The sequence below is a fragment of the Camelus dromedarius genome, chromosome 12, assembly GCF_036321535.1.
Source record: "Camelus dromedarius isolate mCamDro1 chromosome 12, mCamDro1.pat, whole genome shotgun sequence".
NCBI lineage: Eukaryota > Metazoa > Chordata > Mammalia > Artiodactyla > Camelidae > Camelus > Camelus dromedarius.
This window is the reverse complement of record NC_087447.1, coordinates 71,992,383-72,008,029: the sequence shown is the minus strand read 5'-3', so window position 1 is coordinate 72,008,029 and position 15,647 is coordinate 71,992,383. Positions and strand designations below refer to the sequence as shown.

At 38.9% G+C, this 15,647-nt stretch overlaps 1 long non-coding RNA gene across 1 annotated transcript; it reads right to left on the bottom strand.

Annotated features, from left to right (window-relative positions):
• Positions 1–2,909: 2,909 nt before the first annotated feature.
• On the bottom strand, positions 2,910–15,423 carry LOC116155430 (uncharacterized). The gene is made up of 3 exons (XR_004139378.2): positions 13,710–15,423; positions 11,941–12,056; positions 2,910–3,534 (listed from the first exon to the last, which is right to left on the bottom strand). It is a non-coding gene; the product is annotated as an uncharacterized LOC116155430 (long non-coding RNA).
• Between the last annotated feature and the right edge of the window lie 224 nt (positions 15,424–15,647).

Here is a 15,647-nt window from a genome sequence, read left to right as displayed (position 1 = left end):
CAGAGCAGAAGCAAACATCTCGTGCACAAGCTGTGGCTTAAAGGGGGTGTGAAGCTGGTGGGAACCTCACTGAGTAGATTTAAAATAAATTAAAAATGAATTTAGGACTTATGCATTTATAAGTCAGTGATACGTATAAACTCTGTGAAAGCAGGGATTCTTTTTTCTTTTCGGTTGTTGTTCACATGGTAGATTCCTAATAAATTTTTGTTGAATGAATAAATGTGGCAATCGAAATAGACAGCAGATCAATATAATCTTAGCCTTTATTAATAAGGAAAATGATGGTTTGATTGTTCTGCTATGGGGAGGTCCCATTTTATATCTAGAATATTGGATATCACATTTAAAACAAGAATGCTAGAAGTATTCTAAAGGGCCAAGGTAGGAAGAGGCTTGAAATCCTGTTTTGAAAATTAGTTAAAGGAATCGGGAATATTTAGGTAGAAAGTTCTTAGTGGTAGGTAGCTGGGTAGATGGGATTCAAACGTTCATTAAATTATTTGAAGTAGTTCACCTATAAAGAGCCTTTCACTTTTGTGACTCAGTGGCCCCCGCCTTAATATCTGGAACATCTGCTGTCAGTTTTCTATGGAGCCTTTTGAAAATACAGCATCACAACTGAAGTATTTGTGTCTAGTAGGGTAACTCTAATTCCTAGATTAAACTGTAAGGTTTGTTAGTTGTTAAACCTAGATTAAGTTGTGATAATATCATATTCCTTATAGAGATATATTTTGAAACATGATGAGATGAATGAAAAATAAAAGTCTAAACCAAAGTGTTCCAAGAAAAAGAATCAGTTTACAATGACCTGCACAATTAACGGGATCATCTCTCAAGAATCAAAATTTGAAGTTATTTTCTTTCACCTTCTTTCAACCCCTCTTCACAGTTACTCATCTTACGCACATAGTAAGTATTTCCTCTCTAATAAATTGTATGGTCATTGCTGTAAGAATGATTATCCAGTGTTTCTCAAAGTGTGATCCCCTCCTGTCTTAGAGGCTTTCCAAATCAAGGGCTGTTTTTTGGTTCTTAAGAGCCCTTTCAAAAGCCCTACTTACATGGATAAGGGCTAATTTTCATACGGATAAGGGCTAATTCCGAGTAGCCTACTGAGTTTGTTATTAAAGGTTAATAAAATTTGATGCTTTTAAGCTAAAAGTAGCACATGATGAGTTCACTGAGGGTCTGACTTCACAAAGTTCTTGGCAACACTGCAAACTTCCTCTTTGTGTCTGGGCATATGCAGATCTTTGGAATTCCTAAAATTTTCTAGAGGGAAAATTGTTATTATTGAATTATCTGTGTTGGTCTAATCTGGTTGTAGATTTTGATTGTTGTTAACTTATTAATGTCTTGTAAAATTTTTACTTTTGCTGATTTTTTTTCTTTTAATGATGATTCTCATTTTTAGTATTACTTTGCACGTTTTCCATATGATTAAAGTTCTTTTTGCTCACTAAAAAGTAAGGACAGCTGCAGTGGGTAAGAGAAAAGTTTTAAAATGGAATTTAAGTGGGCCAAATCAAAAGCCTTTCCAAACCACTGCTCTTGAGAGCTCATTTCCTTCATGTAGTTGTAGAAGTTGCCTATTAGTTTCCTATGGCCACTCTAGCAAAAACACAAACGCGATGGCTTAAAACACAGATTTATTCTCTTATAATTCTGGAGATCAGAATCCCCAAATTGAAGTCACTGGGTTAAATCCATTTCCTTGCCTTTTCTGGCTTCTGGAGGCTCCCCACCATCCTTGCCTTACGGCTCCCTTACTCCTTCTCCAAAGCCAGCAATGTCTAGTCAGGCCTTCTCACTCTCCATCACTGTGACACTCTCCTCCTCGCTTTCACTTATCAGGACTCTCGTGATTAAACTGGGTCCACCGAAATAATGCATAATAATCTCCCCAGCTCCAGATCCTTAATCACACGTAGAACATCTGTTCTGCCGTGTAAGGTAACATATTCATATGATCTGGGAATTAGGCTGTGGACACCTTTCAGGGAACAGGACCCTGCCCACTGCAGAAGTATAGTTGCCCAGCACATTACTGGCACCTAAGGATATCTTCTGTTGCCAGAATTACCATTATTGGCTGGTAGAGCCAAGCTCCTGAGATCCTGAAATGTCAATGGAAGTTAATTTTGAACAATTGAAATAATTTTATGAAAGAGACTAGAAATGATGGAAGTCAGACTATTATCTGTATAGTTCAGGCACATTTGGCATTATATGAATTTTTGTTGGTCAACCCAGAAGTTTAACTACCATCACACACATTGCTTCTGTAGAATACATGCATCTTTATTTCCCAACAACTTCCTCCTCCCGAATTAACCTATAAATACCAGTCATTTCTAAAGGAGACTATCCTTTGAGATAAGTAACCCATTAGGCCATTACGGTCTATTTACATGTAACTTTGAATTTGGTGTTTCAGCCATCTAGCAGGTCTCAGAAAGACTAAAACAAAGGCTATTGTTTGATGGAAGCACATTCATTCAGTTCATATTCATTGTGCTCTACTCTGAGCCAGGCATTGTGCTAGCAACTGCATTTTCTTTCTTTTTTCTTTTTTTTAAATAAATTATGTATGTATGTATGTATGTATGTAACGGGTTACTTGTGGGTTTTTTGTTTGTTTTTTACAGTTTTAAAAGGTTATACTCTGTTTATAGTTTTATAAAATATTGGCTCTATTTCCCATGTACAATGTATCCTTACAGCTTATTTTATACTTAATGGTTGGTACCTCTTATTCCCCTACCCCTATCTTGCCCTTCTCCTCCCTGGTAAACCACTAGTTTGTTCTCTGCATTTGTGAGTCTGCTTCTTTTTGGTTATATTCACTAGTTTGCCGTATTTTTCAGATTCCACACGTAAATGATAACACAGAGTATTTGTCTTTTTCTGTCTGATTTATTTCATTTAATGTATTTCATTAAATTTCATTATTTCATTAATGCCCTCCAAGTCAATACACGTTGCTGCAAATGGCAACATTTCACTCTTTTTTATGGCTGAGTAGTATGGCATTGTGTGTGTGTGTATTTCTATATGTCTGTATCTCACATCTTCTTTATTCATTCATCTGTTGATGGATACTCAGGATGTTTCCGTATCTTGGCAACTGTAAATAATGCTTCTATGAACAGTGGGGTGCATGCACCTTCTTGACTTCGTGTTGTTTTTATTTTTTTTTTCAGATATATGCCCAGGAGTGGAATTGTTGTGTCATATCGTAGTTCTATTTTTAGTTTTTGGAGAGACCTCCATACTGTTTTCCACAGTGGCTGCACCAATTTACAGTCCCAACAAAAGTGCACCAGGGTTCCCTTTTCTCCACATGCTCACCAACAGTTATTATTTGTGTTCTCTTTGATGATGGCCACTCTGACCGGTGTGAGGTGATATCTCATTGTGGTGTTGATTTGCATTTCCCTGATGATTAGTGATGTTGAGCATCTTTTCATGCGCCAATTGGCCACCTGCATTTCCTCTTTGGAAGAAATATCTATTCAGTTCTGTCTCCTAAAACAAAAGAAATAAAAGTAAAAATAAACAAATCAGACCTAATTACACTTAAAAGCTTCTGCACAGCAAAGGAAACCATTGACAAGACAAAAAAACAACCCACTGACAGAGAAAATACTTGTAATGATATGACCAATAAGGGGTTAATATCCAACATATATAAACAGCTCATAAAACTCAACATTAAAATAAAAAGCCCAATTGAAAAAGGGAACTGCATTTTCAATGGTAAAATGAGGGCTGTCCTCCCCAGCTTTAGTCAAATAGAAGTAATTATGGGAAGAGGAAGAGAAAGGTACAAATCAAGGTTACAAGGAAGTTGTGGGATGGGGAGGGCTTGATAACTTACTATTATGAGAATGTTTTGTCAGCTAGGGGAGGAGTCTGCGAAACGGAAAAGAAAGATCATCAAAGAGGCTAAAATAAATTATTGCCTGCTTTAATGATTTTGTCTTGGGCTCAGCTGTCCGGTGGGCATGTGCCCCACTCAAGTGCTACTGCTTAAAAAGTATTCCACTTCAACGTGGCAGAATTCCTTATTTTCAGAAGCTCAGAAAAAGTGATTTGAAATAGCATGAAATGACAATACACACATGTCTTAAACTCCATGCTTCAATTTCTCTGACTGACAAGAGGAAGAACAGTTACTTGAATAGAAATGATTATTTTTATTTCCCTTGTAGGCTATTTGTGGACTCTGTGGGTTTATCATTAAATAATGGACAGTGAAACAAATTTCTTTCATCTCTTGAAGAGTTTCAATCTTTCTTAAATCATTTTGAACTGTTTATCCCCTTTTGGAGCATTCATATAGATAAGCATATTTTAAAAATAGAACCAGAATGTAACAGTAAACATATTTTGTAAGGCAACTGATTGTCACTATGGCAACAGTGAATGTGTTTGACATTAGTCTTTCCATTATTCTCTGTTGCTATAGCAACGAAACCTTGGATTCTGACACCATTTCCAAATTCTATTAGAATAAAGCCCCTTTCACCCCTCCAAGGAGGAGGAAGGGCCAGTACTATTAATGCACAAAGATATATGAGAATATTTCCTAGCACTAGGACATGGATGACATGAGACACACTTTGCTGCACTTTAATCAAACTAAAAAACATGCTCAAAAAGTAGAAAAACATAGAGGAAAAAGCTCCGAAAGCAGAACAATAGTAAAGCAATCTTTTTGTTATTAAGAATCAGCCTTATATCTTGAACATGAATAAAAACAGCTTTAATTTATGAGATGCTAAATTTAAATAAAATATTAATGGACAAAAAAATTTTTGTTTCTTTTTAGGAGAAATAAATAGGAGAATAATGGCAATTAAGGGCCACAACATGAGTAGGGAAATTTCTTGGGGTTTTGAGGGACTTTTGTGTTCAAGAAAATATACGGGGCGCAGGCAAGATGGTGGAGTAGAATGACTGTGAGCTCAACTCCTCTTACGAGCAAAGGATCCTTTCCCCTCCTCTCACACCAAAATCACATCCGCAGAACAATCACTGATGAGAAAAGAAACTGGAAACTACCAGAAAAGATCTTCTACAACTGAAGACACAAAGAAGGAACCTTAGCGAGAGAGGTAGGGAGACAGGAAGGGGGCAGGGCACAGCCATTCAAGGAATGACAGCAATTAACATTAAAATGGTGGGAGATTCAACTCCTAGTAGGCCTTGAGGCTGAAGATGGTGGGAGATTTGACTCCTAGTGGACCTTGAGCTTGTTATACGCCCACTGTAATATATTAGCATGGTGAGTAACATGCCCACAGGTGCTATGACAGCTCCAAGGCTGGCCACAAAAGGTCAAAGGGTGGGAAATGGCCAACTTCCTGGGAATCCCAGCCCCTTCCCCAGGCTAGTTAAAGCATTTGTTAGCATATGAAGCTACCAAGCCCATAAAAACTGGCAACACAACGCCCTTTTTGCTCCCTCCTCTTTAGAAAGGGCCCGCGCTCTGTCTGTGGAGTGTGTATCTACTTTTACTCTAACCTGAGAACCCAACCCTTACACCTCGTGGCCTTTCTCTTTCCTTACACTCTATGCAGTAACATATCTCTAAATAAATCTACCTTTACACAACTGTGGCTCTCTCTTGAATTCCTTCCTGCATGAAGCCAAGACCCATACTTGGAGGGGCACATCCCAGGGGCTCCACTGAGACCTGGGACACGGCCCACCTCACGCAGCACATCTGTTTTTCCTGCATCAGCAGGAGGGGTGGATTCACAATATAATCAAAACCTGTATTCCCCAGGTGGGTGACCCACAAACTGGAGAATAATTATAGTACAGAGGTTCTCCCACAGCAGTGAGAGTTCTGAGCCCCATGTCGGGCTCTCCAGTCTGGGGTTCTGGCACTGGGAAGACACACTCCCAGAGCATTTGGGTCTGAGGCCAGTGGGGCTTAACTGCAGGAGCACCACAGGACTGGAGGAAATAGAGACTTCACTCTTAAAGGGTGCACAAAAAATCTCATGTGCACTGAGACCCAGGGCAAAGCAGTAATTTGATGGGAGCCTAAGCCAGAAGTACCTGCTGGTCTCGGAGAGTTTTCTGGAGAGTTGGGGGCTGGTACGGGGAAGAGCTGTGGGACATAGACACTGGTGGGAGACATACTGGGGAACATTCAGCCTCACGAACACTGCTACTGTGGGTGGCTGACATTTTGGCTCATTACTGTCAAGACCTAGTACCACCCAAAAGCCTGCAGGGGCCAGTGTTGAGATGCTGCAGGCCAAACAACTAACTGGGTGGGGACACAGCCCTACCATCAGCAGACAGGCTGCCTGAAGACTAAAAGTCCCACAGCTGCTCCTGGACATGCCCCTAGAAATGGCCCAGCCCACTGGAGGGCCAAGACGCAGCTCCACCCACCCGTGGACAGGAAGTCTCCACTGACACCTTCTGCCAGGAAGTCTGCATGAGCCTCTAGATCAGCCTCACCCACCAGGGTGCAGACACCATAAGCAAGAAAACTATGATCCTGCAACACAGGCTGGACCCTACCCTCGCTGGGCCCTGGTCCTGCCCACAGGCAGGCCAATGCAACCTCCGGAATACCGCAGACCCCACACCCAACTGTTAGGAATCCGCCTTCCCCTACTCCCACTGAACGATCTGAAAGGAACTCTGGGATCCCTGAGCACTGTAGCCAGAGTCCAGGAGCCAGCTCTGCCTGCCAGGAACCTGGAACTGAGCCCAGGATCTGGCTTCACTGGCTAGCAGGTGGGCAACAGGCCCAGATGTCTTGGGACCCTGACTCCACTCACCAGTGAGCCAGCACTAGCCCTGAGGCCCCCTAGAATTCTGCAAGCAGACTCCTCAGGAGCAGGCAGCCAGCAGCAACTGCGCAAGGCAGGCCCTGGCAACCAACCAGACTAGGGGCCAACCAAACCTGCCAGACCCACCACACAGTCAGCCTGCGACAACAGAAGGACTAATGCAGCCCTCTTAAGGGGGAACCCCGGGAGCTTGTAGCTTGGGTGACGAGAGGGGAGTGCACTGCTGGGACACATAGGACATCTCCTACAGAAGGTCACTTCTCCAAGGGTGAGAAACAAAAACCTACCACATACATAAAAATACAAAGAGCAACTTAGACAAAATGAGGCCACGGAGAAATATGTTCTAAATGAGGGAACAAAATAAAACTCCAGAAGAAGAGCTAAGTAAAGTGGAGACAGGAAACTACCCAAGAAAGAGTTCAGAGTCATGATCATAAAGATGATCAAAGAAATCAGGGAAAGAATTGGATGCACAGAGCAAGAGGTTAAAAGTCTTTAACAAAGAGTTAGAAAATATAAAGAACATCCAAACAGAGATGAAGAATACAATAAACGAAATGAAAAAATACACTAGAAGGAATTAACTAAATGATTCAGAAGAATGGATCAGTAAGCTGGAAGACAGAGTGGTGGAACTCACAGCCGCTGAACAGAAAAAAGGGGAAAAAAAAATGAGAACAGTTTAAGGGACTATGGGACAACACCAAGCTAACTAATATTCCCATTATAGGGGTCTGAGAAGGAGAAGAAAGAGAGAAAGGACCCAAGAAAATGTTTGAAGAGATAATAGCTAAAAACTTGCCTAACCTGGGAAAGGAAATAATTACCCAAGTCCAGGAAGCAGAGAGAGTCCCACACAGGATTAACAAAAGAGGAACACACCAAGACGCACTGTAATTAAAAAGACAAAAATTTAAGATGAAGAGAGAATACTAAAAGCAGCAAGGGAAAAGCAGTAAATAAAATAGAATTTCAGCAGAAACTCTGCAGGCCAGAAGAGACTGGAATGATATATTTAAAATAATGAAAGGGAAAAACTTACAACCCAAACTGCAGAAGCAGTTCTCAGAGGGAAGTTTACAGTGATACAAGCTTACCTGAGGAAACAAGAAAACCTTCAAATAAACAAGCTAGCCTTACACCTAAAGAAACTAGACAAAGAAAAACAAAGCCCAAAGTTAGTAGGAGGAAAGAAATCATAAAGATCAGAGCAGAAATAAATGAAATAGAGACTAAAAAAGAAAGAAAGAAACAAACAACCCCCCCCCCAAACCCCAACAATATAAAAGATCAGTGAAACTAAAAGCTGGTTCTTTGAAGAGACAAACAAAATTGATAAACCTTTAGCCAGATTTATCAAGAAAAAAAGGGACAGGGCACAAACCAATAAAACCAGAAGTGAAAAAGGAGTTACAACTGATAGCATAGAAATACAAAGGATCATGAGACTACTGTGAGCAGCTATATGCCAATTAAATGGACAACCTAGATGAAATGGACAATTTCTTAAGAAGGAACAGTATGCCAAGACTGAACCAGGAAGAAATAGAAAATGTGTATAGACCAATTACCGGCACTGAATAGAATCAGTAATTTAAAAACTCCCAACAAACGAAAGTCTGGACCAGGTGGCTTCACAGAAAATTCTACCAAACATCTAGAGAAGAGTTAACACCTATCCTTTTCAAACTATTCCCCCAAAATGCAGAGGAAGGGACATTTCTGAACTCATTCTATCAGGTCACCATCACCCTGATACCAAAGCCAAAGATAGCATACACACACACACAAAAAAAAAAAAAAAAAAAAAAAGAAAAAGAAAAAAGAAAATTACAGGCAAATATCACATAGATGTAAGAATCCTGAACAAAATACTAGCAAACCAAATCCAGCAATACATTAAAAGGGTCGTTCACCATGATCAAGTGGGATTTATCCCCGGGATGCAGGAGTTTTTCAATACCCACATAGCAAGCAGTGTGACACACCACATTAACAAACTGGAGAATAAAAAACATATGACTAACTCTTTAGATGTAGAAAAAGCTTTTGATAAAATTTAACGTCCATCTTTGATAAAGTTCTCCAGAAAACGGGCATGGGGAATATACTTCAACAAAATAAAAGGTCACATACAGCAAACCCACAGATAACATCATACTGAGTAATGAAAACTGAAAGCGTTCCCTCTCAGATCACGAACAAGACAAAGACGGCCACTCTCACCGCTCTTGTTCAACATAGTTTTTGAATTCCTAGCCCCAGCAACCTGGGATGAAAAGAAATAAAAGGAATCGAATTGGAAAAAAAGGAAAATTGTCACTGTCTGCAGATGAAATGGTACTACACACAGAAAATCCTAAAGAGACCATGAGAAAACTACCAGAGTTCATCAATTAATTTGGTAAAGTTGGAGGATACAAAATTAATACACAGAAATCTTCCGCATTTCTATACACTATCAATGAATTATCAGGGAGAGAAATTAAAGAAACAATCCTATTTACTCTCACATTAACAGGAGCAAAATACCTAGGAATAAACCTACCTAAGGAGGCAAAAGACGTGTACTCTGAATACAGTAAGGCGCTGCTGAAAGACATTGAAGATAATACAAATGGATAGAAGGTATATCATGTTCTTGGACTGAAAGAATCGATACTATTAAAATGGCCACACTACCCAAGGCAATACACAGATTCAGTACAATCCCCATCAAATTACCAATTGCATTTTTCAGAGAACTGTAACAAAATTTTTTTTTAAAAATTTGTATGTAAACACAAAAGACCCCCTAACAGCCAAAACAATCTTGAGAAGAAAGAACGAAGTTGAAAGAATCAGGCTCCCTGATTTCAGATTATGCTACAAAGCTATAATAACCAGGTATGGTCCTAGCACACAAAAATAGACACATAGATCAATGGAACAGAATAGAAAGCCCAGAAATAAACTCATGTACTTATGGTCAATGACAAAGGAGGAAAGAATATACAACAGAGAAAAGACAGTGCATTCAATAAGTGATGCTGGGAAAACTGGAGAGTTTCCATAAAAGAATGAAATTAGAATATTTTCTAACACCATATACAAAATAAACTCAAAATGGATTAAACACCTAAATGGAAGACCGGATATTATAAGACTCCTAGAGAAAAATATAGGCAGAACACTCTGATATAAATGTCAGCAATATTTTTTTTGATCCACTCCCTAGAGTAATGGAAACAAAAGCAAAAAAACCAAAAAACAAATGGGAGCTAATTAAAATAAAAGCTTTTGCACAGCAAAGGAAACTATGAACAGGATGAAAAGACAACCTATGGAATGGGATAAAATATTTGCAAATGATGTGACTGACAAGGGATTGATTTCCAAAATATACAAAAGCTTATTCAGCTCAATATCAAAATCAAACAAACCAATCAAAAAATTGGCAGAAGACCTAAATAGACATTTTTCCAAAGGAGACATACAGATGGCCAACAGGCACACAAAATGATTCTCAACACTGCTAATTGTTAGAGAAATGCAAATCCAAACTACAGTGAGGCATCACCTCACACCAGTCAGAATGGCCACCATTCAAAAGCCCACAAACAATAAATGCTGGAGAGGCTGTGGAGAAAAGGGGACCCTCCTACACTGCTGGTGGGAATGTAAATTGGTGCAGCCACAATGGAGAATGGTATTGAGGTTCTTTAAAAAATTAAAAATAGAGCTACCACATAACCCAGCAATTTCACTTCCAGGTATATATCCTGAAAAGACAAATACAATAATTCTAAAAGACACATGCATCTCAATGTTCATAGATGTACCATTTACAATAGCCAAGACATGGTAGCAACCTAAATGTCCATGAACAGATGATTGGGTAAAGAAGCTATGGCATATATATATATATATATATATATATATATATATATAGAGAGAGAGAGAGAGAGAGAGAGAGAGAGAGAGAGAGAGAGAGAGAGAAATATTATGCAGCCATAAAAAGGAATGAAATAATACCATTTGCAGCAACATGATGGACCTAGATATTATCATACTAAGTGTAGTAAATCAGAACAAGAAAGACAAATTGGTGAAGAATTGAAGTAAAAGCAATGGACAATGTAGTATAGAGAAACTTTCAGTCAGCTGCTAACTAATGATAGATTCCTTGACTGTGGCTACTGTTCAGAGGAATTCTATGATAATTGCCCATTCCACAATCTGAAATCTAAGTTTGAGAATAAACAGTAAATGTAAGGTCTGTGTTTCGTGCTGGGGTAAAAGAAAGATGAGTGATATACTAATTCCTGGCTTTGAGGAGCTTACAACATAGCTCAGTAAATACTAGTAAAAACACAGTGTTTTGTGGGCACAGTTTGTTATTAAAACCTTTTCAAACATTTTAGCATCTTTAAAGCAATCTCCCTGAAGGTAGTGATCATATCCATTTTGAGTGATGGTACAACATGGGGTTTACATGTACAGACTAACTGGGTTTAAATTCCAACTCTGCCACTTACTAACTGTGCAGCCTTGGAAAGATACTTAACGTCGTTTTGCCTCAGTTTCCTCATTTAAAAAATCTGAAGGATACTAGTAGTCTTCCCATATAGCGTGATGATAAAAGTCCAATAGATTAACATATACGAAGTCCTTAGATCAGTGCTTGACACCGAACAGTATTCAAAACTTATTTTTTAAATGAGTTAAGGGAAGGGAACTCGCCAGTGAATGAAATAGTCCCAGCTTCAGAAATCTGTGCAATTCTTACAAAAGGAACTCAAGAGCGCACATGCATAACCACAACCAAGAGGTTACAAAAAGCCACAGTAATTTCTCAAACAGAAAACAGTGTGATCAATCTTTACTACCAAATGAAATTTATGCATATGTTTTTCTGTTGACACATCATGTAAAAAAAAAAGGGTAGACCAATTTTTACATGTATTTGGCATGGGGTGATTTAAAATATAGGCTATTCTGCAAACGTAAAACTCATTATGCAGGGGACTCAAAGAAACAGGGGGTCATCCTACAAAACCAATAAAATTGTTATTCAACAAGGGGCCTCTCTGACTGTCAAACAGGAGAGATAAACCATGAATATACATACCAAAAGTGATTTTTAAAAATGAGCTCCAAATAGAAAGTGACCCGGGGCACACATTCCAAATTACAAGATTTGCAATTGATCTGTTTCTTTCATGTGCAACTCCATGCGTAGGTGTACTGGAATGAAAAACATAGTAATATTAAAAAAATATTTTTAATGATTCTCCTAATAACCATTGGCCCGTTCTATTTCACGGGCTATTCTAGTAGAAACTAAACTCCTACTATAAACAAAAATGGCAACCTACCCACAGTTGATGCTGGTTGGAATGTCAGAACCCATTTGACTTCTCAGGATTTGATAGCAGACTGATCTCTGAAACTAAAATCTGCCATTCCTACCTTGTACTATAATGATCACTATTTCAAAATAGCTCGTGTTCTAACACGTCCTGTTTTTCCCAGTTACAAGGGAAACAAAATCTAAAGGAAACTGATTGCCACAATTCCTACAGGAACCATACTAGCTTCCCAGTCTGTGTAAATTTTTTAGAAACATGAAATTTGCTGGTGAAAAGCTTTCGATGCTATTTTACAAACCATCATAATTTATCTGACGGAGGATGAAAACTGCAAGCAATTTTATCCCAGAAAACAAAGCAGAGTGAGTTTTCTTTTGTCATTGTTGAGATCAACTCACCAAATTTATTTTTTGCCAGACTAAGTGCCAGGTAATGCTCTGGGTGCTTAAGATAAAAAGGTAAAAGTTAACAGCAATACTGAATGATAACCTAGAATATGCATAAGTGTAAAACTCACAAAAAAGGAAAAGCTGATGTAGCACTGCCAGGGAAGTATTGGTTTTGAAGGAGAGTAAGAGTGCGTCATAAGGACGAGACAAGGAGGAAGCAAGGCATGTGCACAAGAAGAAATACCACGTGCACAGGCAAAAATGGAGACTGAAGACAACGTGATACAGTTAAGTGCAAATGCTGGTATGTGATATAGGGTGTAACATGTTCATTGGGTTATTTTTTTCTTAACTAAACTGTGTTTAAAGGAAGGACAGGAAAAGTGATTTTATTTCTTTCCCTTTGGTTAAATAATAAGCAATGAAATAGAAAGATTTTAGTTAACTATTATATTCTCACTCTGAGAACTTTAATAAGCTGTGGCCAGGCACAGTTCAGGACGGCATTGTCTAAAAGAAGAAAATGCATACCACATGTATAAGTTTAAATTTCCGATTAGCCTCATTTTTAAAAAGTGAAAAAAAAAATCACAGGTAAAATTGATTTTAATAATATATTTTCCTTGACCCAATTATGTAAAAGATTGTACTTTCAACTAATAATCAATATAAAAATTATCAATGAGACATTTTACATTTCTATACTAAATCTTTGAAATCCTGTAAATATTTTACAGTTATAGCACATCTCAATTCAGATGCTAATTTTTATCAGAAATATTCAATTTGTATTTAGATTTCATAAAATTTACAGTTGAAAAAGTAGATTCAGATAACTCAAGTTTTCCAAACATACTTAGATATTATGCAGTAACTGATTTGAGTATCAGGTTTTAAGTTAAAATTAATTACAATTAAATATAATATAATTTTATAATTTAAAATTCAGTTATTCAGTTATAATAGTAGCTACATTTCAAGGGCTCATCTGGCTAGTGACTACCGCAATTGAACAACTCAGTTTTAGAATAAATATTAGGTCAAATTTCCAGCCTGAAAATTACTATTAACAAAAAACAAATCAGCAAGCAGACAACCAAATTGGTAATAGGGTACTAATACTAGGCGTTTTGGATTACCTTTAATTTCTTCCTTGTTGGTCCATATCTACTCCGACAAGATGAGAAAAAATAGTGAGGGTATCTGGAAAAGATCTTGCAAGCAGCCAGGAGACTGAGGTTAACTGGAGGAAGCTTAAAGAGTTTATTATATGAAAGCAGAAGGTTCTTAATACTTACTGACTTATTAGCCCTTAACTCTGCCACTGAAGTAAATAAATAAAGTCAAGTAGTAGAAAGATTCTGAAAGGGATCAGAGAGGAAGAGTCTGGTCATAATAAGGATGGAGAGTTCTCTTAACTTCTCACTGCACTCACCCCAAAAACCTCCAATACAAACAAAGCTCCAAAATATAAAATACAGGTTCTCATATTTTTCCAAAAACAATTTTTATTGTTCTACCTAGACAAAGTTATAGACATGCTTCTTTCACAAAGTCACAAGTAAAAATACGAAAGATTAAACTAACATTTCAAAGAGCATATTTCATCAGTACTTCTGTTTTATGGAAGAAAGTTCCTCCAGGAATATCAAGCAGCTATTCACGATTCCCCTAGAATATTCCATTATTTATTTACCAAATCTCTATTATATTTTAGGCACTGTGCTAGGCAAAGAAATTTAAACAGTGAACAAGAAAGACCAGCCCACATGGAATATGTGATAAGAGCTGTCAGAGGAAAGGTACTGACTACGAAGGGAGCATGCTGGAGCAGTGTTGCCAGACTTAGCAAATAAAAATACAGGATGCCAAATACTGCATAGGACATGGTTATACTACAAATTATTTGTTATTCATCTGAACCTCAAATTTAGTTGAGTATCCTGTCTTTTACCTTGCAAACCTACATTAGAGAGGCAACTTGAAAGGAGAGGAAGGAAGCCTTTCTTCAGAAAGTAACTTCTAAAGTGAGTCCTGGGCATAGCAGGGAAGAGGTAGGGAGAAATCATTCCAGGTGGAAACAATGCGATGCAAACTAAATCCCAAGGTCACGGTCAAGTCTAGGATCTGAAAGAAGCCAAGGAATCGGGGTAAGGCAGAAGGTAAAGGGAGGAGGAGGAATGTTGATGAAAGATGGAGCCTGAGGGAAAAAAAACTCTTTACAAGAGTTTCTACTTTATCTTAAGATGAGTGTGGTTCCACTAAAGAAATGTCAGCAGCCTGACTGGCTACAGTATGAAGAATGGAGGGCAGTCAAACAGGCAGGATAACTGACATGCTAGTAAGGGTGCTACTGATGTAATTCAGGATCTCAGCAGAGGCCTGAACAAAGGCAATAGGAAGACAGATCCATCAGTAACACCAGAACTTGAGATGGCAGCGAAAGGGGCAAGTGCAAAGGGGATAGAGAAGAGGACTCAGAGGGAGGAAAGCCAGGAGAAGCACGAATTACGGAAAACAACGAAGAAAGGTCAACATGTCAAATATTTTTTTGAAGAGGCAAGTAAGATAAGGGCTGAGATGTGACGCCTAGAGTTAGCCATGAGGAAATCACCAGTGATCTTTGGCAGGGGCAGGCTCAGAGGAATGGCTGAGGCCAATCTAGGTCAGTTGGCCGAACAGAGGGTGATGCTGGGCTTGGCTAGGAAGCAGCTGGAACAACGCAAGGGTCCCACTTCCTCTTTGCCTTTTTCACAGGTAAGTCCGACCTTTACAGGACAGGAGTAGAGTTTGGAGGTGGAGGGAGCCTATGTCCCAATCAGGCAGAACAGTCAGCACGCTGATCGCCGGGGGCCAATCCTTTCCTAGAGCTTTTCTGATTGACAGAGCCGCGCGCCAAAGACTGAGCGTAGAGTGGGAGGCCACGAATCACGAGGGGGCGGCATCCAGGGCACTAACCCGGAACGGTTTGGGACTCGATTTCCATTGTGAGGCCAGACCTAGGGCGGCCCTCAGCCAGAATGGCAGTACTCTCCGGACCAATGGACGAGCCTCATTAAACGAGCGGCAGCTATGCC